The sequence below is a fragment of the Falco punctatus genome, assembly GCF_963210335.1.
Source record: "Falco punctatus genome assembly, chromosome: 2".
Classification (NCBI taxonomy): Eukaryota; Metazoa; Chordata; class Aves; order Falconiformes; family Falconidae; genus Falco; species Falco punctatus.
The window spans coordinates 39,090,734-39,115,338 of record NC_137581.1 but is presented as its reverse complement, the minus strand read 5'-3'; positions in this window follow the sequence as shown (position 1 = coordinate 39,115,338).

Genomic DNA, 24,605 nt, shown 5'->3' with positions numbered 1-24,605 from the left:
GAATGAGTAGTTTGTATTTCTGTACCATTAGCTGGTTCGGCAGATCAGTTCTGAATTAATAAGTGGACCAGCAGCAGCATTGACTAGCTGCTGGTTAATATAAAGAGCAAATACGACAAAATGACTTCCAAAATACATGCAAAACCAGATTATTATTAAGTAACTGCATTCAGGTAAAGAATTTTCATGATGCAGCTACCAGAAGAACAGACCTGGAAGTGAAAATCATCAAAGGTGTTTTTTTTTTTTTTTTAAGGTGTAGAGAAAGTCAGCAAAAGGCTCTCAGATAATATTGCTATATAACAGAGGGCAAAACAAAGTTCTTTTTTGAGCAGAAGTGATCATGCAGGCATTAAAAACAAATATTTAGTTAGTAGATAAAATGTCAGTCTGAACAGAGAAGACAGGGAAAATACATTTCCCAGCTAAAACAAGCATAAAAGAAACAATTAGAAAATGTCATCATTGTCCTGTGCCTAGACAAAGTAAACGTGGAACGATTTTTAATTATAGTCTTGATAAGTCAGTGAAATGAATGTGATTATAATGAAACTATACCTGTCAGTATAATATTTAGCAATTTTCAGTGAGACTTTCAGAGTAAATATCAAAGCAGGACAAGAAATCAAGGAACAGTGTCTTAATTCATGAAAAAGAAATGTTAACATACCGGTATTTCTTTGAATGCTATCAATCTTGTTTAACACAGCTGCATTTTTTTTTAACAGAACTACAACCCAACAGTCTGATTTTTATATCTTTAAATTTGGAATATTTGCCAGCAGCAGTCATTCAGGAGCCAGATGATTCTTTTAAATCTGGGCTGCCTCTTTTCTCCTCCTATATCTTGATCACAACATCCCTAAATTTATGGAAAGTTCATATATTTCTAAAGGTATGACATAATATTTAACTGTAGTCACTTTGACCATTGGTAGGTATTAAAATCAAAGAGTCCATGTGTTTGTTCAAAACAGAAAATTGTTCTCTTCTGGCCAATCAACACTGTTCATTCTTTTAATTATTCTTCACAAGCTATTTTTAGAAATGAAAGCTAGTGATACACTTCAGAGAAATTTAAAATAAAACATTTCAATATATCTTTCAAGAATGACTCCTACTGATACAATGATATCACAGGATTTTTTACGATTGGAAGGCCTTTGCTATTAACCTATTAATTATGGTAATGATGGTAAAGATCAGGTCTTTAGACAGATTATGGTAATATTTCTCTAAATCACTGTTTATTTCTTGTTGGATTGGTTGGGGGTTCTTTTGAACTATAAAGTTAAAGCTTTTGAAAACTTAACTTTAAAATGCTGGTTTGCGTATGCTGACAGTGCTGATTCTGTTAAAAATAGTCTCTTCATCTGGCCCTTGGAAATGTTACTGATTTTTTTCTTAATATCAAGTCATTAAATTGCCCAAAGCTGTTCTTTTCATTTTTATTTTTTTCCATCCTGCTGGGTCTCATTACAGCCTGCAACTAGCAAGTATTCTTGATACTCACAATGACCCACAAACCTAACAACCTTTAATTAAGTGATTATATCTATATAGTACCTGTTACAGTTTCTAGGTATCTAAACAGATTAGTGCCCTCTAAGAAGTGAGTTTGTAGAGAAAGTTTGAGAAATATTTATATAATCGGAATTTACAGGTGGTGATGTCAAACTGTTAGAGTAGCTGATCCAAAGCTCAATTAACAGTTTACAAGAAGCATCCTGCTCCCTTATTTTTAATCTCTGCTACAACAATACACAGGCATCTTCCCACATGACTCTGACTGCAGAGATAAAAGATTATTTTGGGTACATTTGAGACAATTCAAGAACACCAGTTCAGAACATGGTTTAGGCATATACTTTATTGAGTAGTAAAGTAGTATTTAACTTAAAATTGATTTGATATTCTGGTCTGGATCTATCTCCCCTAGCTCTAGGCACCAGTAGCTGCCACCTCCTTGTACAGCTAGTAAAATTGAGAGAGGTAGGGCTATGGGATATGTCCTGTCCTCTGTAAGTGCAGCCTGAAATTACTAACAGTCTCTGGTCCCAGGGGACCAGGGCAATGTTAGCAGGTGGGGTGGCAGAATAGCAATGGATCTGCTGAGTAAAACAGTTGACTCTGAGTACCAGATGCCCACAGGACATATATTTCAGGGATCTGACCAGAGAACTGCCTGAGCTGAGGCCAGTGGACTGTATGCCCATCAGCAGATTGAGCACCATAGCTGTGTCTTGACAGAGCAGCCTCCCCTTTAATTTTAGACATCAGGAATTTCAGCTACTGTGAAACCACTCAGTAAAGTCACTCAGAGCTCAGTGTGTGGAGGTGACTGGGAGACTTGCTTCAGAAGTGCATCCTCATCCAAACTAGAACACTAATATGTTGTTAGGGTCCTTGAAGTGACAACAGGTACCTAATAAATTCAGCTGCAAATCATTTTCTTTTTCTAGTTTTGCTTTGCAGAGGTGGAAAGAGAGAAAGGAAGACAAAGCTTTAAAAGTATCTCATGTGAAGGGGAAGCTCTTACAGTTGTGGAGTGCTACCAATATCCACTAACTTCCAGTATAGATATTAGATTAAAACTGCACTTAAATTTCCCTGAGCAAGCAATAGTAAAAAGTTTTCATCTTTCAGTTTTATCTCCAGATTTATGAATCACAAACGTTAATTAAAAAGAACCGAGATCTTTTCACTTTACCCTGCTATGATTTGTTTTAGTTACAAAATGATCAAGATTCCAGTAGATAGAAGAACACATTCTTTTATGCTTCAAAGATGACAATTTTGGCACACGCAATGAAGGGGATTTGACTTTCATAATGGGTGTATGAAAATTATTTAGACTGACAAAAGCAGAATGGTAAAGCCTTTACAGTATAAATTAGCTGTATTTTGTTTTGAAATGTCTAAGCATTTATATGCAGTCTAAATTAAATACTAGTTTGTATTTAATGCAGTAAAATATTACTTTATTAAAACCTGCAAGCATAAAAAGCAAAATCTTCTAAAGAATTAGGTTTTACTACATAGCTCTGAAAAGTGAAACAGTTTCTTTTGCAACTAAAAGAGAAGACAGTCTGAAGGGTACTCCCTTCGCACTGGTACTGGCATAACAAGGCCTCTGAGGGTGCAGCTCTTTGCAATCACTATTTTATTAAACGTCAGAAAGTGTAATGTTGAAAGTGCACATTGAAGACTCATGTAATATAGCTTACCTTACATACATAACCTTCACAAAAACATCTCCCAAATCTGCTTGCTGAAAGATTTATGGCATCATGCAAGTTTTACACCAGTGAGTGTACTAATGGCTTTGCCTGATGGATCCCACAGGAGTCGTGCTGTCTGGAAAATGCCGAAGTATAGAGCAGCACTTAAGCATCACAACTATAGGCTAGTTGGTAGAAAAAGTTCTAGGGCATAGAAGATAAAATATTAAAATATATGGAAGTCTTAAGTCTAAAAGTTTCAAAACCTTTTACATTTTGTGGTATTTAACAAGCATTAAATGTTGCATATTAGGGGTCTTAGGGGTGATACACATTTTACTTGTAATTCAGTTACATACGTTGCCAGTTACAAAATTATATATGCTTCTTGGCAAAGTAAATCATACATCTAAGAGAATAAAACTTAATTACTAGAAAGCAATTTGGAATGAAATTATTTCTGAAGAACCTAAAAGAATCAGGGACTCAAATCTTCACTGATGTTCAACAGCAGTAGGGTGTCTTCTTTTAGAGGCTTGTAAAATTCCCAGCTATAATTATCAGTTTCATTGCTAAGAGATATCAAAAAGATGTTGATTTAATTTAATTTGGATAAAATGAAAGGAAAAAAAAAAAAAGAGGAGAAACAAATAAAACACAATGATGTTGAGGCTTGTTGGAGATGTAGAAGTTCTTATAACTATAAAAAGGAAATTCTTTTGTGATCCTGAATCAGGAATAGCTAAATACCATTATGTCAAACAAAGAATATGAAAAATATAAATCTACACACATGTTATTACCATAAAGATAAATAACATCCACAATACTATCTGAAAGAAAACAACAAAAAAATATTATTTAAAAATTCTTTGACTTAAAATTAAGAAAATAGTCTTTAGTTTAAACTTGGTATTTCAAGTTGGACAAAGGCCTTAACATTAACACCTTTCACTTTAAAATACAGTTGCATTGGTGGTTTCTCAAATTCTAGACTTTTTAGTTGTTTAAAATATTAACTCTTAAAAGACTCTCAATTTTCCTTTATTTTGGCGGGGGAGGGGTGGGGGGTAGGGATAAATCCAAAATAAATGCATAGTCTATGTAACTAATTACCAAGATACAACACTGAGGTCTGTGCTAGAAAAATTAAAGTGAGATACAAGATCTACAAAAGACTTTTAGGGACCTAAACTGTATGTTTTGTTGAAAAATGCAGTAACACCTGCTCCTGTGACCCAAATATAAATATAGCCTAGAATTTATTTGTAGGTGCCTAACCCTAGACTTCTGCACATGCATATTTATATAATTCAATTGCTGTCAGGAAGCTTCTGTCTGGCTGCTCACCATAGGAGAAGGGTGGGACAATGAGCATATCCTGGTGCCTATCCTATGCTCCAGGTGAGTGGCCTGACTAGCTGATAGCAAATTTATTAAGAGACCTTTTTCATCTGTTGTATGGTACCTAGAGTAGTGAATGTTGACCTGCATGTTGACCTCTTTTAAGAGTGAAAACATTCTAGAACAGACTTTCAAGAGTGTTTCAAAATTGTTTCAAAAACATAGTAAGGAACAAAACAAGCGAGAGTAATAAGGGACAGCATAATTCCACAAGACAGCTTGATAACATAGAAAATTGCTTTGAGTTTCATTATTGTAGACCCAAGTTAATTTTCTTTAAATAAAATATAGTTTGGTTTACAGTTTAAAAAAACCAAGTCTTTCTTGGACTGAGCTTAAATTTAGAGGTCTTAAAACACAAAGATACCAAGCCTAGAAGGTTAACTGTCTGGACAAATTACTTTGCATCTCAAAGTAACTACAGTGTTTTTCAACCTGGCAGTACTTTAAATGGTTAGTTCCTATGCCGATAGACTAAAACCATGATTTAGTATTCTTCAAATTACTGTGGTATATTGATAAGGTTACTATGATAATACAAGTCAGTCTTGAAAAATCCCACTAGCCCAATTCAGGTTTAGTAGAAGGCTTTATGAGTTTTATACTTGCATGGCTATGCAAATACTCATGGCTATGTCATGCAAGAATACCTTCTGGTACTACCTTTGGGTGAATCTGAAGGGAGAGTGCCATTATTCCAAATCTGCTGCATACATTTTATGTGTTAGAAGAACAGCAATCACTAGCTCCTACCAGTTGCTCATCTTCCCTGCTGCTGCAACTCTCTTGCCTGCTTCCAGGACCAAAATACTTCTCTCAAACTATTACAACTTTTTTTTTTTTTTCCTTGTTTCATGTGTTTCTTTTTTAAAGATAGATAAAAGAAATGCTAGGGTAGGGGAATAGTGGAAGAGTTTAATTTCCAATCTGTCTAAATTTAAGAAACAAATATATTTTTTAGCAAGTCTGTTACCTTGGGATTTCAGCGCTGTTTCCATGTTCAAGAGCTTTGGGTAATAATCAGTTAAGGATGCAAAATTTTGAGTCCAGCAAGAGCTTTGATGCTCACCTTGGAATAATCTTGATGTGAGTGTATTACAGTGCTCTGGCAATTAAATGCATGAGGCATTTCTGAGTACTGCTAGCTTGAAGTATTTTAGCCTTTTTCCATTAGAAGAATGAACTAGAGCTCTTATCACACTGTATATAGCTGTGAATATTAAAAATATATTTAAAAATATATTTAATAAAAATCTAATATTTCCAGTCTCTGAGCTAAACTTCATGTTGTCACTCTGATAATGAGATTGCAGACAAAGTGAAAAACCTCCTCTTCCCCAGCAGTGGAAGTAGGGAAATATTATCTCTTTAATGTTAACGATTAAATGTTAAATGTTTTAAATTTAACTTGCAAAAATATTTTTAAAGTATGAAGATAATGTAACTATTTGTGGGTTAGGTCCTGAATTTTTTGATAAAATATTTTTTATATTCATAGAAACACACACAACGATATATATGTGTGTGTGCGCATACATGTAGGATGAATCCAAAAGCTGTGATCATACACAATAATAAAAAACGAATTGGCAGTATATATAAAAGAATGTAAATTTTAAAAAAATAGGCCTAAACTTAAATTTGTTTTGTATATTTTTTTTTTCTCAGCCACTAATTCTCATGATAAAAATGTAGTAGAGAAGTATGATATTTTATTTAGATTATAGACTTTCTTCAGTTTCTTTTGGACCTATATAGATTTTCGTGTCCAGACCCACCACTCACTTGATCAGATCATACTGCACCTAATTCATACAGACCATGGACAAAGAATAGATTATCATAACCTTCCCTAAGACTAAATGCCCCCAAAACAATAAGACTAAATCTTATTTAGTTGGTTGAATAGGGCCTAATTTTGTAGCTTTTCAATGTAGCAACCAAGATTGGAAACACTAATATGAGGGAAGAGGAATGGTCTGTGAGAGAAATGGTCAAGTTGGAACAGCAGGGGAATAATTTAGAAGTGGAGGTGCACCAGCAATATCCAGTTCCTCTTGCTCCATGCCACTGTGAATTCCAAGGTAATACTATGGCCAGCTTGAATACTTGTGTGTACTGGGTGTAGGTGTCCAGGTGTTGGCAGCGTAAGGCTGCAGTGGTGGCCTCTGTGAGCTTGGCTGGGGGTGTGTAGAAGAGTCGGGAATGAAAAGGTGAATTTGAATCTCAGAAAGGAGGGAGGAAAAACATTGTTTTAATATTTCTATCCTGGGCTACATAAAAAAAAAAAAAAGCATAACCAGCAGGTTGAGCAAGGTTATTCTCCCTCTCTACTCCACTCTCTTGAGACCCCACCTGGGGTATGGCATTCAGATTTGGGGCCCCCAACATATGAAGGACATGGACCTGTTAGAGCGAGTCCAGAGGAGGGCCATGAAGACAATCAGAGGGCTGGAGCATCTCTTCTATGAAGACAGGCTGAGAGAGTTGAGGTTGTTCAGCCTGGAGAAGAGAAGGCTCTGGGGAGACCTTGTAGCAGCCTGCCAGTACCTCAGGGGGGCCCACAGGAAAGATGGGAAGGGACTTTCTAGCAGAACATGTAGTGATATGACAAGGAGTTATGGCTTTAAACTGAAAGAGGGCAGATTTAGATTAGATATAAAGGAAAAAATCTTCACTGTGAGGGTGATGAGGCACTGGAACAGTTTGCCTACAGAAGCTGGGATTAACCTGTTCCTGGCAGTGTTCAAGGCCAGGCTGGATGGGGCTTTGAGCAGCCTGGGCTAGTGGAAGGTGTCCCTGCCCATGGCAGATGGTTTGGAACTAGATGAACTTTAAGGTCGCTTCCAACTCAGACCATTCTATGATTCTATGATTGTCTTTTCATTTTTTTGCTATCCAAATCTACTCAATCACCAGTAAATGGAATTAGCTTTTCCCAAAGTCAAGTCTGTTTTATTCACAGCAGTGATTGGTGAGTTATCTGTCTTTATCTTGATCCATAATCTTTCTAAGCCTATTTTCTCCCCTTGTCTGCTGAGGAGTGATCACTTGGGTAGATGTTTGGCTGTTAGCCAAGGCTAACTAAGAACACTGAAAAAATGGTGAGTTTCTGCTAAATGGTCAGAAAAAGGAAAGTGGAAAAGCTTTGTCTGAGCAGAGCTGGGAGTGTGGAAAATGGAATGACAATGCCATATATGTAGCACTGGCTGATGAAGCATGTTACGTTTAGTGAGTATCATCTTGTGTTTGAATGTACTGGGCTATTAGCACTTTTTGGTCATCTGCAAGTTGTTAAGCAATATCAGCAACAGGCAAGATTTAATAGGCAATAGAATTCCCTTATCAATAGCAAGTCATGAAAGTCATAAATGTAAGTATTGATACAAGCATCATTATCTATGCAGATGTATCATTTATCTCCACTAATCAGTTTGGGAGAGAAGCAAGGTATTGCCTTATGTGCAGCCATATGCACTGTAAGGAACTGGGGAAGGATCTGACTAGTTCACAGTTAGGGTTATGTACTTCACCTTTCTGCGGTCTACCACTGAATGAAAGAGATTAGTAGCACGGTTTTTGAGAACAAGTATTCTGCTAGAAGAGGTGCAGCTCAACATACTCAGCTATGCTGTTCTGGTGATTGTATTTTGCAGTATTGAAACTTGAGATTGTCTAATCAGAGAAAGGGAAGTATCAAACAACTTAGAAGAGCCACATCCTGGGGTGCATGAAACACAGTATAACCAGACAGGCACAAGAGGAGATTATCCCTCTGTATTTAGCGTTAGTGCCACCTCACCTTGAGTACTATGTGCAGTTCTGGGTCTCACAATTTAAGAAGGACGTGATTGAAGGTACTTGAATGCATCCAGAAGAGGGCAACAAAACTGGTGAAAGGGATGGAAGAAATGTCCTGTGAGGAGTATCTGGGGACTTTGGGTTTGTCTAGTTTGGAGAAAAGGAGACTGACCTCATTGCTTTCTACAGCTTCCTGAGGAGGTGAAATGGAGAGGGAGGTGCTGAGCCCTCCTCCCTGATTTCCAGTGACAAGATGTGTAGGGATGGTTCAAAGCTGCATCAGGGGAGATTCAGACTAGATATTAGGGAGGTTTTCGTTATCAAGACGGTGGTCAAACACTTGAGCAGGCCTCCTAAAGAGGTGGTCAATGCCCCAGGCCTGTGTCAGTATTCAAGAGGGATTTGGACAATGCCCGTAATAACATGCTTTAAGTCTTGGTCAGCCCTGAATTGGTCAGGCAGTTGCACTAGATGATCACTCTAGGTCCCTTCCAATTGGGATTATTCTATTCTATTCTTTTCTATTCCATTCCACTCCATAGTATTCAGGAGACATTCTGCTCACTGCTGCTTAGCTCTAGCAAAATAGATCATAGTATCATGTTCCAGATTTTTATATGAACTGAGGATTAAAAATTATCGATGTATATATAGCTATATAACTATACATCTATATATCAATGTGCAAACAGATAGACAGATATACAGATGAACATTTATCCAATTTATTCAGTAAGTATGTGACTTGGTTTAGTTTATAATGAAACTGTACAAAAATAGAAGTTCTCATCTTTGTTTTAGTCCTGACATTCCGTTTCACATTATTGAACATGTCTATGGTTATTTACTTTATCATCCTCCACAAATGTCATATCAAAGGCAATTACTGTTCTTCTTAAAGCAATTGCACAATGTTCATTGGGAAGAAGATTTTCATTGAATCAGTCCTTTATATTTGTGTTACTTTTATAACACAAGTTCATGGCCTCATTGGCCACTTTCTGATAATCAGTTTTCTCTGTTACTTCTACTTTCTCTTTGTCTTTAGTATGATTTTCTTTTCTCTCCCTAAAATTAAATAAACAAGATAATGTTTGTTTGCTTTTCATCTCCAGAACCAGACAAGGTGCATCTAGGCTTTTTTAAGCCTTTAAAATAAGAAAGGTAAATGCATTGATGTGATTTTCTTATTTAGGTAGTTCTATCCCAAAGAACATCTCAGAACAGATATTCTATGACCATTTTTTGTCCTCCTGCTGTTCTCAGTGCTGTTGGTTGTGATTGTAACATTTTGCCAACAAAACCGGTTGAAGAAAGAATTTAGGATTAAGTCTCTGATGGCTGTTAGAAGGTTATTTGTAACTTTTTAGAAAATGTCATGACACTCTGATTATATACATTTGGTTCTCTAATAGACCAAATTAACATTGTAATTTTCGTCTTCCACATATACTACTGTCTGAACTGAGGGTGTATTTTGTTTGTTTTGAAAGAGAGGAACAAAGTTTATTTTAACATGACAGTTGTCTTTTTCTGTCAAGCTTTCGTTCTTGTGTCAGAGACTAACATGCTTATTTCAGTTATATACTGGAAAATGCCTAGTGTCATTTGTGAAGGCTGGAAGATCCACATAAATGCAAATATATACATACACATATACATATACATGTATGCATATATATACATGTATGAATACATATGCTCATATGCACATTTGCATATACATATATACACATGCATACATATGTTGCCTATGAGCAACCCATGACTATCTGCAAAGGGATGTGAAGCCAAATAGGTTTTCCTTAAGAAACATCTAATGCCACTCAGCTTCACTGTGTATACAATGAATGGAGAATTTGGATACACTATTCATTTGGGGTAATATTAATCTATCATGCTTTGGCCATATGTAGACTACATACATACATCACTGTGGGACGCTCCACCACAGTTCTCATTGAGGCCATCTTTCAATAATTCTCATTACTGTGGCTAAATAAATGTATCTGAATGTTTTGCATGTGACACCTCCTACTTTTCATATTCCCATTATGAAAGACAATTCATATAAGCTGAACACCAGCATTGGCTAGAGATTTAGTAAGAGAAAGACATGGGTAATATCCCTAAATATTTATCCTGGTATATGAGCACTTTCATGCTCTGAAGTCCTTTTCTGAAAACTTATAGACAGCAGAAGCATTTCAGATTGCTCGAACTCATACTGTTTTTCTGTTTATTCATTTTAATTTATATATTTCAGTTTTTCTGTCCCTGTACTAACACACTGATGATATTGTATTCACAACAGATGCAGATTTCAGCATGAAAACTCACATAATGTGGATATACAGAAAAATATACATGATTCCTGATAAATACTGCAGTGATAGTGGTTACATTTATGGAGTTTTGATTACATCTGCAACATCTAATCATAATTTAGATTAGGACATGCCAAATTTTTATGGTTTCAAACAATATTATTGTTTAAAGTCAATAGGTTTAAAGAATTAGATTTATGTATTACAGAGATACTTAATGAACAATATTTCAAAACAATGGTGGATCAAGCAAACCCTAAAAGGCAGTTTCTCTCCTCACATGTACTCTCAGGGAAAGCTACATTTTCTAAATACTGCTAGAAGTACCAACATCAATGAAGCAACAGAAGACCTCTGGAAAGATGATGAAACTTAAGTCCCAGGAATCAATATAACCATATGGGCAGGGAATGCTCCTTTTTAAAAAATTAAGCATACCCCAACAAACATGAAGTTATTTCAAATTGTGACGTAGTATGATACAGTTATTTGTTTGTAGAATAACAAAGCTTGTATTGGCAGAGACAAAAGAACAGGGCTCAAGTACAAAGTCATATTGAGGATGGTTGTTGAACTGTTTGCAAATTAACGTGTTGTAATTACACATGATTTTTCTTGTTTATTGCTATTCTTTTTAGTTTATTAAAAAAGGAAAACTAATGTTTATTTGAGTCAGATATTAATCCCACAGGAGGAATCCACATTTATCCTCCAATAACATCATTCAGTATGCATGAGAATGTAAAAAGAGAAGCACTTCATAAAAAATATAATAAAATAAAATAGAACAAAATAAAATAATATAAAATAAAATTTAAAAAACTGAGTAGTCAGAAGAGCGTTAGCACCTTGGGGAGGCAAACTGCCTGTTCACCCCAAAATGGCATCATTAAAAGTACAAAAGGCTGATACAGAATCCATAGTGTGGAAACATTAAAAGTATCTCTGAAGTTTCACAAATAGTTGAAAAAGTGAAATATTTAAAGTTAGATTACAGATATAGAAAAAAACAGCTCTAGGAAATGCTATTGCATTTATGTATTCAACAGACCAATTATCAAAACAACAGTATACACCAATTAAAAACGATTTCTGGTTATATTATACCATACATGATGTTCTTCATTGATTGGAGACATAAATACAGCTTTTACCTTTGGGCTTCCACACCAGCAAAATAAAAGCCCTTGTCTCCCACTCACAAATCTTCAAACACAAATACCTTTGATAAATATCTCAATAGACTTATGAGTGTTGAAAACAGCACTGCAGCTGTCCAGAGTTTCTAAATGTGAGCATTAACCATATAGTACCTAGATTAAATTTACAACCATTTGAGTCCACTGATCAAGTCCAGTTAAAAATCTTTTCATTTTTTGAGTTATTCAGTGAGCTTTCTGGTCCTAGATATTTCAGATACTTACATGAAAAATTCATGTGCTTCTGTGTATGTACGAGGTGGAGAGCCAAAACTTGATGTGCTCAATATATTGTGTGGTGTACACAGTTATACAGGAAAATAGTTTTATTTGCTGATTCAGAAAAAGCTCAGGCAACATATTATTCTTGCTTCACTCATGTAGAAGCAGTGAAGGAGATGGTTAATCCTGGTTTGGATGTGGTTTTCATGTTGTTAATAATAGAGACATTACATAAACTTGCTGCTTTCACTATTTCTTGCATTCAGATCCAAAAAACACAATGGGCATTTAAGTGCTTATGTTCCTTATATAGCCACGAAAGACAGGTAAAATCCTTAAGGTTTTCAAGAGAAGATTCTATTTGCCTAATTGAGTGAGACTCTTTGGGGGACTTCAGAATCCCTTACTGATCCCCACTGACCATATAATGAATAAGCACTTTACCTGAGGCGCCTCATATAAAATCTAGGCACAGGTTCTTGCCTGAACAGACATTTCAGTAAGTACTTCCATCAGTGTAGGGTACCAAAATATGAAATTCCCATCTAAAGCAAGTAACTTGAGTTGCCAATAGTGCATGCATGTTATTGAATGGTCTGTTGTTCAGAGGACTTGCACAGGAAGTGGGAGATCAAGATTTTAGACCTTTTTCAGGATGGGGTGAGACAGCAGAGTTCACACACCCTGAGAAAATGACTCTCAGTTTTGGATTCCTTTCTGGGATTAGATTGCTTCATACGTAATATCTTGAGCTGCTGTCCAGGTCATGAGAACACAATGGCATATTAAACTGACTTAATTAAGTATAAACTTCTACACTTTGTGTCCCAGTTTATTACACCTGATATTTCCTCTCATTTCCTCAGTCTATTACATGCTCAGTCCAATAACTCTTCCTGTTCAGGTACATATACATTCCAAGGGCTTAAGCCGCTTCTAACCCTCACAAAAAATATGTACCATTTACTTTCTAGAAACCAGGAAAGTGTAACAAGGAAAGAAGCACTTAGTTATTTTCATTTTCCCTGTGCTCTTTCCCTAAGTGAATGCTAACAGTCACTCTCAGGGATAAGAAACAAAGTTAGGAGGAAATCTGGTCTCAACTACTGTGGTTTTTCCTATATTTTCAAGGAAAGGATAATTTTTCAGGAAGCATATTAAGTCCTGAGAGACCAGAACATGCAAGGTGGCAAATAACAAAAGAATCAAAGCATTTATATTGTAATTTCTTTCTAGTAACCTTTAAGTACTGCAAAGATTCAGGCTATCCTTCTTTTCCATTTATTTCCACCGAGGCATTATTGCTTCTGCTTTCATCTTTTTCATGCACAAACACTTCATGTTCAATTTAAATCTGTAGTTAATGTGTTCATACTCTTTATTCTACTGAAACCTGTTTTCTTAAACCTGCCAACAGAAGTATAATTCATTCTCTTGAGAATTTTCTTCTCCTTTTCCATAAAAGAACAGAATAGAATGCATCTGGATATCACTGCTTTCAAGAGATCTTGTATAAATCCACTACCAAAAATGTGAAGTAAATCTACATTTTCAACTTTCTGAAGTGCACATATGCAGTGGTAACCATTTAAAAAGAAGGATTTTGAAAATATATACAACGTGTTTCTTTCCAGGGTCTGTGAATTGCTGGAAAATACTGTTATTCTAGTATAGGTATTTTGATGGGAACACATGCAAATTCTAATTCCTATAGTAAAGTTATTCCATAGTACTTGCCTTATTATACCACCTCATTTCAAAAACTACGTGAAGTAATTCTCTTCTCTCACAGGTTTCCCTGTATGAGTTGGTAGAGGGCATCTCCTTATATTAATTATACCAATTTTTTTCCCATCCCTTTTGCTTTACCAGGATGAGGAGGTAATGACAGCATGTTTAGGTCCTGACTTTTAAGCTGAAGAGATCTTGAAAAAAACCTGTGTGAGTTAGTTTAGTGTTGGTTATCATTCTACAATAGTAAGACAGCACTGAACTAGGGGACAGAAGCATACTTATGGATCATTTACTGCAAAACAACTTCATATCTTATGGTAGACATAATTGTGTGGTTATGTTTTATTATTGTATAAGGAGTAGTACTGAAGAATCCTCACAAAATTTTCAGCAGAATGTGAAGAAGTAGAGATGAAAAGATAGTCCAGATAAGTGGACTGAAATTTTCACTTGCACTTTCACTGGAACAGAGATTTGAAATGACATGATCAATTAACTTAATGAAGACAAAACAAACACATAAACAAAAATCCCTTAAAGAAAACCTATTAGCCCCCATCCCTACCTGTCCCCACCATGTATAATTCAGACTGCTTATTTTTGACATCCAAGTTTTACCAACCATTTGCCTTTTGCATATTATTTCTCTGTTGTACCTATAAAAGACTAAAAGGATGGAACTGTTCACAGTATTAATTTAGATGTCATTTTCTGACCACCAGTGACATGCTCACAAAGTGAAATCGGAACAATTAGCATGTATTCATAGTACAGAAAAGATTAGTTAAATTCAATAAATTAAGTTCTCTCTCTCTTTACAGTTGAACTAGTATGTCTTAACTAAGTATTAGTGACCAGTGGAGTTTTAAGCAGTTCCAAAATAAAAACCCAGAGTTTTACAAGTTTTTTTCCAAAACTATATGATTTATGATAATATAATAAAAAGCACATTGTAAGTTCTGTATATCTAGTCTACTTGCCTCCATTGAGCAAGCTTTAAACTGGTCTTGAAACAGGGCTTTAAACTGAAAGACTCGAGGGAAGAAGTCCAGTGTGGCAATGCTCACGCCATCACATTCAACTGGGGAACAAGCCAGCCCAACCACAGCAGAGATATATTTTTCTTGTCTGACTCCCAAGATGCATACCAGAAGGCCAGCCACCTCAAGGATGTGTGTGGCTATGGTGGATCCTCTTGCACTCCTGGGAAACCTGCAGGCTTGATTACCTTTCTGAAATGCCTGTACACCAACATCTGCAGAATGGAGCATAAACAGGAAGAATTAGAAGTTTGTGTACAGTCACAGGTCCATGACCTCACTGCAATTACAGAGACATGGTGGGATAGCTCGCATGACTGGAATGCTGTCATGGGTGGCTATATACTTTTAGGAAAGACAGGCCAACAAGGTGATGAGGTAGAGTTGCTCTTTATGTAAGGAAGCAACAGGAATGTATCGAGCTCTCCCTTAGCGTGGATGCAGAATGAGTCAAGAGCTTATGGGTAAAGATCAAGGGGCAGGCCAACATCGGGGACACTGCTGTGGGTGTTTATTACATGCCACCTGATCAGGAAGAGGAAGTCAATGAGGCCTTCTCCAGACAACTGGAGATAACCTCACAATCATAGGCCCTGGATCTCATAGGGGGCTTCAGCCACCCTCATATCTGCTGGGAAGACAACACAGCTAGGCTCATGCCATCCAAGAGTTTCCTGCAGGGCAGTGATGATAATTTTTTGACACAGGTGGAAGAGGAGCTGAGGCAAGGTTTGCTCTTAGACCTTATTTTCACAAAGAAGGACTGCTTAGGAACATGAAAGATGGGGGAAGCCTTGGCTGCAGTGACCATGAGATGGTGGAGTTCAGGATCCTGCATGGAGGAAGCAAGGCATTAAGTAGGTTTGCAACCCTGGACTTCAGAAGAGCCAACGCTGGCCTCTTCAAGGACCTATGTGGAGGAATCCCATGGGTCAGGTCTCTAGAAGGTAGGGAAGTCAAGAGAGCTGGCTAATATTCAAGCATCATTTCCTCCAAGCTCAATAGGTTCTTCCCCATGAGTAAAAAATCAAACAAATGGGGTAGCAGACCTGCATGGATGGCCAAGAAGCTTCTGGTTAAACTTCAACAAAAAAGGAAGTTTACAGTATGTAGGCAAAGGAACAGCACAATTGGGCGAAATACAGGGATGTTGTTAGAACATGAAAGGATGCGATGAAGAAGGCAAAGGTCTGTGTGGAATTAAATCTGGTGAGGGATGTCAAGGACAACAAGAAGAGCTTCTTCAAGTACATCAGTAACAAAGGATGACTAGGGAAAACATGTATCCATTGCTGGATGAGGTGGGTGCCCTGGTGATGAAGGACACAGAGAAGGTGGAGTTACTGAATGCCTTCTTTGCTACAGCCTTTACTGCCAAGACTAGCCACCAGGTTTCCAGGAGCCTGGAGGCAAGAGAGGAAGTGTGCAGAAAGGAAAACTTTCACTTAGTCAAGGAAGACCACGTTAGAGATCACTTAAACAAACCTGATACAAAACCGTGGGCCCCAATGGAATGCACCCTGAGTACTGGCAAATGTTATTGCCAAGCAAATCTCCATCATCTTTGAAAGGTTATTCAGAACAGGAGAGGTGCCTAAGGACAGGAGGAAAGCCAGCGTCACTCCAGTCTTCAAAAAGGGCAAGGAGGACCCAGGAAACTACAGGCTGGTCAGTCTCACCTCCATCCCTAGAAAGGTCATAGAACAGCTCATCTAGAAGGTCATCTTGAAGCATATGGAGGAAAAAAAGGTCATCAAGATTTGTAAACATGCATTCACCAAGAGGAAATCACACTCTACCAACCTGACAGCCTTCTATGATGGAATGACTGGCTGAGTAGATGAGGGGAGAACAGTGGATGTTTTCTACTTTGACCTCAGCAAGACTTTTGACACTGTCTCCCATAACAGCCTCATAAATTAGCTCAGGAAGTGTGTGTTAGATGAGTGGACAGTGAGGTGGACTGAGAAGTGGCTGCACGGTGGAGCTCAGGGTTGTGACGAATGGCACAGAATATAACTGGAGGTCTGTAGCTAGTGGTGTTACCCAGGGATCAGTACTGGGTCCCATCTTATTCAGCTTATTCATCAGTGACCTGGATGAAGGGACAGAGTGCACCCTCAGCAAGTTTGCTTATGATGGTAACTGGGGAGAGTGGCTGATTCATCAGAAGGCTGTGCTGGTGTTCAGTGAGACCTGGACAGGCTAGAGAGGTCAGCAGATTGAACCTGATGAAGTTCAACAAAGACAAGTGTAAGGTCCTGCACCTGGGGTGGAACAACCTGATGCACCAGTACAGGCTGGGACTGATTTACTGAAAGGCAGGTCTGTGGAGAAGGACATGGGAATTGTGTTGGACAGCAAGTTGACCATGAGCCAGCAGTGTGCCCTTGTGGCCAAGGACAATGGAATCCTAAGGTGCATTAGGAGAAGTGTGGCCAGCAGGTGGAGGGATGTTATCTTTCCCTTCTACTGCTCTGGTCAGGCCTCATCTGAAGTACTGTGCTTAGTTCTGGTCTCCCCAGTTCAAGAGAGACAAGGAACTACTGAGTGAGCACAGCCAAGGGCTACAAAGATGATTAGTGAATGGGAGCATCTTCCTTATGAGGTAAGGCCGAGAGAGCTGGGCCTGTTTAGCCTGGAGAAGACTGATTGGGGATCTTATCAATGTATACAGATATCTTAAGGGCGAGTGTCAAGAGGATGGGGCCAGGCTCTTTTCAGTAGTGCCCAGTGACAAGACAAGTGGCAAGGAATACAAACTGAAACACAAGAAGTTCCATGTGACTATGAGGAAGAACTTTACTTTGAGGGTGACAGAGCACTGGAACAGGCTGCCCAGAGAGGTTGTGAGTCTCCTCTGGAGACATTCAAAACATGAACACAATTCTGTGCAATCTGCTCCAGGTCAACCTGCTTTGGCAGGGGGCTGGACTAGATGATTTCCAGAGGTCCCTTCCAACTCTAACCATTCTGTGATTCTGTGATTGCAGGATAGATAATGTTTTCTGCAGAATTTGAAAACTCATCCTGCCATAAGTTTTAATCAAAATTTATTATGTTCTTTGTTGTTGTTCTTATTCTCAGGTAGTCTATACAATAGAGAGAAACAGCTAATTCTTACTTTTCTCAAACTTAGACTTAAAGCAAAACCTCTTCTGTTACCTGGAGTCACCTGATTCATCTGGAGTCAGGTGATACATAAGTTTGACTGTTCTGAATTGCATGTATACAAGTGCATATATTAGCTACAGTTTACAGTTAAGAACACTGCACGGGAGGGCAGAGCAGAGCAGACAAGGGTAGCGAAGAGAAGGAAGAGGGAAACTTTGTGGGGTGGGAGGAGAGGAAGGAGACCTTCTTGAAGTATGTGTTCAACTTGAACAACATAGTCAATGTTCATGAACAACAAAATGGTAATAAATTATTATGTCAGAAAAGGAACATGAAGGGATTTAATTTAAGAACATGTTTACCACAAATTTAAATATTGAATATTTGTAAAATATTTCTCAATAACATGCAGAATTGTATATCATCTTTATTAACAGATATATGACAACATGTTATTATAATAATGATGCCTCTTCATTTTTATTTTTTTTCTCCTTCCTTCTATTGTGGTGTTGGACTCATTTGAGAAAGTGATGGAGCTAAAACCTTTATGTGATGACAGAATCAATAAATACTCTGTTTTTCAGCTTTCATTCTTTCATCAAACTTGACAAAAAAAATGCTGCATAAATTATCTCTTGCTTTTCTTATGAGAGGAATCTTAAGGATAAAAATTCTAATAATTATATAGAATGAATATAATGACTTTAAATTCAGTTGACTGAAAAACACCCATATGACAACTAGAAGGGAGTACTGTCCTTTTCCAATACTGCTTATTCACATTATGCATTCAAATATACTAAGCAGCCATGTGTTTTGAGGGAAAGAAATCTTTTTTTTTCATATAAAAGTCCTTCAGCATAATGTCAGAAGTACACAAGTGAGATAACATAAATGTTTAAGGTCCATTGTATCAGTGAGTTGTGCCCTCTGGATATGCACATTCAGATATAGCCTCAGGTCACACAGACAATTAATTTGGTGGTTTCATCTTGACTGAGAGTGAATACTGGACTTAACTAAAGAAAAAACACACAGTTTGCCAGAAATAGAGATTATCAAGTGAGATTAAGGTAGGGGTTTTATTCTGTAAAATACACTTCACAGTGTCACTTCAGGCACCTCATACTAGAACTTCACTTTTTTTCAGGAGCTCCTATATCCAAAGGAAAAAAAAGAAAGTGATAATGTGTATATAAAAATACTTCTTAGAGATTCAAAAAGTTTAAGAACTGCAAGGATCATTATTATTATTACTAACCACTGTAATAACTCTGAATAGTAAACCCTTTCTGATTAATTATTCTAAAGTAATTGCATAATTTTGAGAAATATTTTCATATAATTTAGTTATATCTAAAAAAGCAGATGGAGACCATCATTTAAAAGTAAAATGGATTTTCATAGGCAAGTAATGAGAAAAAATGTGTTATTTAGTGGTTTTTTAAAAAATCCATTGTCTTACAATTACTGATAACGGAAATATAAATTGCATATGAAAGATATCAGGAAGAAGAAAATACTGATTGTAGATGTATTGGTATATAATAATAGTATCTTTCACCAACTGTATTATTTAATTTAGAAATAGTAAAATTTCTGCAAAAAGCAGGCTTTTCTTAATATTTTATTGCTAAGTATTTTCTCTCTTTAACTGTCTTTAACTATATATAATTACTGGCTCTCCTGATCTTTAATTTAAGGTACTTTTTTTTTTTTTTTTTCCTTTTTTTCTCCTATGACACTTTGTTCTGTTTCATATATTTCACACATTTATGAAACACTACATTCTGATCAGGTAATCAAGAACCAATTACTGAAAGTTTGTGTGTTGATACTGTTTCTTTTGGTTTCTCTGTGTTTATCCTTATGTTAGTGCAAAATAGCTGGGATATGAGAGTGGTGTTAGGCAATAAGTCTCTGTCTGACTTCTTTCAGTGCCATATGACAAAAGCTGTAATATTTTCATTTTCACTGCTGGTCTTATGCAGTTGCAAGGATTTCAAATATGGACAACAAACCTGTAGGCTATGGCTTGCACTGAAAACGTCATGCAGAGGTTGCTATAGAAGCACCTAAAATTCAGTGTAAAACTAGATATAAATTAATCTTGCATAAGATAAAAACAACAACAATATTCTCTATTCCCCCCCCCCTACAATATTGGTATAAGAAATCACTCTGTCTCATGTCAATATGAAAGGAGTTTATTTTTTTGGTGGCTTTTTTTTGTGCATTGTTAGTTTTCCTTGTTTGCTACTTTTCTTGCTGTTGCTTTTGCATCTAGCTACATAATTATTTGGATTTATAAAAGAAGTATTTTACTAGCATGAAAAATACCAGTCACAGGAACTTACAGGCTTTAACACCAGATGATCCTATATTCAGTGTCATCATAAATATCTTTCAACAAAGCTGGGACAAAATTGACTATAAAAATAAAGGTAGGAAAGAATTGTGAAAGCAAGTTGTCTTTGCAGCTTAATCTCTACAATCAGGTTTAACATCTTAAAAATTACCCTGTCTACTCATCACAGTCTATCTTAATCTGTCACTTGATCAGTAACATGAAGACACTAACTACTATGGTACAGTACCATGCAGACTGAGAGACAGACAGCAACCGCAAAAATTTAATAATTACAATTTCATTGCCTTTATTTGAACATCTGCTTTACAAAAAAAAGGTGAACTTGGAGATCTTGTTTTATGAATTATCTGAACAAGAAATTACTGACTTAATTACAAATATATTTCAAAAATTGTATTAATATAATCCTACAAAATGACATATGGATGAACAATGCCCTGTCAATGGTGGACTTTTTAAACAGTTTATTTCTTTTCCAACTCTGCTCCCTCTTAGACTAAAATGGCATTAATGAAATTTGTTAATTCTTTAATTTCAGATGCAGAACAACCATCTATTTTCCAATCATTGTTTGAAGGTAAATATTTTTGTGCTTCCTTTGCTGGAAAGTAATAACCCTATTGTATCTAGTTAGTTAATTGAGCTATGAAGAACTAAAAAATCAATTTCAATTAATCATTTACATTAGGAGTGATGCTTACTTCATTTTTGTTAAATATAAGTGTTGCTGTACTATTTCATCTTTCGTATGTAAGGACAGAGCTGTAAAGTTTTCTGGGTACATCCTGACAACTATTGAAGCCTTATTTTTTTCTTTTACTTAGATATCTTCGCCTAACCCCTCCCCCCCCCTCCCCATGTTGTTCTTCTTTTTCTAGAAGTAGAAATGTTCCACAACACCCTCTATAAAAAATGTTTCCAGGATTTGACAGTCACTTGAATTAATGGAGATTACAGTTTATAGAAGTGAGAGATTTACTATGAAAGCCACCAATGAAGTTTAAACTTAGAAATTAAATATTTCTTAGTGTCATAATTAAAGGAAGTATAATACTGGCTTAATAAATATATAGAAGTATATGCTTATGTGTAAACATTCCATACCTAAAAAAATCACAAACCAACCCCAAAACATTGTTGGGATTGCAAACTCCGGGAGTCAAAACTGAGCAGATCTATGCAGGCAATTTTCTTGTTGATGAGCTTTGTGGTAAACTAGTTCAGATCCTTCCATAAGCATTTTCCACACCAGTATTTTTTCTTACAAAGGCAATGTAATAGGCCTGTTTAAAGCATCTCAGACCAAGCAAACACAAGATAATCTTTGCCATTATTTTTTTATGAATCCAAGATATTATACTATGCATGGAACTACACAAATGAAGTCAATAAGTACAACTTGATCAGTAACATGATCTTCCTTATTTAAAAACTAGCCAATGCCTTATATAAACTGGTGCAAAAACATTCTGAGATAATAATTGTTCTGTAATAAAGAACACTGAGAAATGTGTAATGTCTGGGATTGACAATAAAGAAAGTATTGTATTATAATAAAACAAACCTAAGTGTTCTGCCTGTGGAAATTAATCCTATGGAAGGAGGATTTGGGGTTGGGTTTTTTAACAGATTAGAAACAACTGGTTCTTCTTTCTAAGCCAATCTATCACATTTAGAAATTCTGAATCCCTTGTTAGTTTTCAACCATTCGTCATTCTAGCACATAATTTAGGGAAAACTTGGGATTAATAAAGAATTAGAATTAAATAAGGCAATTTATTTCTTTCTGTAAGTCTTGGGCTGCTGTCTTAGCTATTGCAATACTTCCAATGGAAGCCCTCTTTCTGACTTGTGCAGCTTAAGTTTAAATAATAGAGTGTAACTACTTCTGAACGGTTTGCAAAAGCTATGAAGAAGTTTTAAATAATTTAGAAGTTTGTGAATGAGCAAAATAAGAATGAGAATTTCCTATTATTGAGCAGTCAAGGGGCAAGAATTGCAATAGGATAAGTGTATATTTCTCTGCTAGCTTTCATAAATATATGGTTATTTTTGGATGATCTGATCCAAATGACTTACCTACTGTCCTGCTTTTGGCTGGGATGGAGTTAACTTTCTTCTTAGTAACTAGTACAGTGTTGTGCTTTGGCTTTGATGTGAGAACAATGTTGATAAGACATTGATGTTTTTAGTTGTTGCTGGGTAATCTTTATACTAAGTCAAGGACTTTTCAGTTTCTTGGGCCCTGCCAATGAGAGGGATATAGGGGCACAAGAGACTGGGAGGGGACACAGCCAGGTCAGCTGACCTGAACCAAAAAAAAGAGGTATTCCATACTATTGAATATCATGCTTGGCATACAAACTTGTGGGGTTAGCTGGGGCAGGGGGGGATCATTGCTCGGGGACCGGCTGGGCATCAGTCAATGGGTGATGAGCAGTTGTACTGTGCATCACTTGTTTTCCTTTCTCCCTTTTCCTTCGGATTTTCTCCTTTTGCCCACCTTTCCATAATAAGTTATTATTATTATTGTTATTGTTGTTGTTCTTACCTTTCTATTCCGTTTAAATTATTAAATTGTTCTTATCTCAATCCTTGAGTTTTACATTCCTTTCTGATTCTCCTCTCCACCCCTCTGGGGAGGGAAGGGGGGGGGAGGGGGTTGGGAGCGTGTGGAAGTAAGCAAGCGGCTGCATGGTGCTTGGTTTCTGGCCAGGGTTAAACCACGACACCTACATGTACTGATAGACTAGCAAAGTACTACTTAGAAATATGTAGAATTGTTCTAAAGCCTGTTCAGTGATCACTTTATATCTACATTTTCCAAATGTAATTATGAATTCTTGTACTGATGAATTCATATTAAAATAATAGCATCATAAAAATAACAATTATTCCATTTCATCCAGAATTGCTATCTGGGTATAAAATTTCTACTAAAGCTTAGTTTATTTTTCATGCATCTTTCCTACAAAACTTAAGAAGAAAATATTGGGAGTTGGGTCCATGCTTAATGTTAAGCACTAGCAGAGAACATCTGGGGAGAAAAAAAATAATCTTAACATACCAAAAGAAACATCAGAGGGAACAATTCCTTCTATCTTCCAGCTAGTTCATGTTTAAAAAAATAGATAAGCATAAGCTGTTCAAGAGAGTTATTTACTGTACTGACTCTTGGGTGGAAGGATGTGTGAAAAACAGCATTATACTCTGAGAGCAGATACCTTTAACTCTTCAGAAATTTTGCCTGAAAATGATTGAGTCTTGCCCTAGCTCACCTGTAGATTAGTCGTACCTCAAGGCTGTTATACAAGGAAAATGAATTGGCTACTTCTTACATGCTATGCAGTCTCAGTGACCTCTTTTCCTCCCGTACTTGAACCATTTTTATTTCTTCTCAGCCTGTGTGAAAGTTCTTATAATTTTGTCACATATTCTTATTTTTTTGTTTTATCTTCATCTCACCATATTTTTTATGCTATTCTGTTTCATGATTCTATGATATTATTTTTTGCACTTTGCTCTACAGTCATTGCAACTCTCCCTTTTTCTTGACATCTAATGCATTGCAATTGGCTCTTTCTCTTTACTACTTCTGGCATTTCCTTCCGTATTCACACAGTATGCTGTTTGTTAGTTTGCTCATTTTTTTCTTGCTCACAACATATTTATAGAAAAAGGACACATATAACCCTCAGCATAATACTAATTTTCTTTTGAACACTTTACATTTCCCCTGTGTCCTCTCTCTCTCTCTTTTCTCTCTTTAATCTGGTTCAATCCCAATCAATACTGTTCTCTGCTTCTTTTTTCTCCAAAATATTTTCTGCTATCTTATTAGACTTTTCTTACCGATATTTTCTGACAGAGTTTTCATAATCAGACCACAAAATATGCCTGGAAAGGGATGTGAATGGATACAGATAACTGTGCACATAAAATAAATGGCTATTTACATAGCTAGGTAATTTTAAGTAAATAATCACCAGTCTGTACATAGAAGTGCCTAATAAGTTGTGAAAGCTGCACTTTATGTATCATCATTATTTTTCCTGTGTCTACAAACACATTTTTGTGGCCAATTTAAATCACACAATTCTGAAAATAAAATACCACATGCCTAACATATTCTAAGAAAGTCTAGTTGATATTTCATATAGAAGTAAACC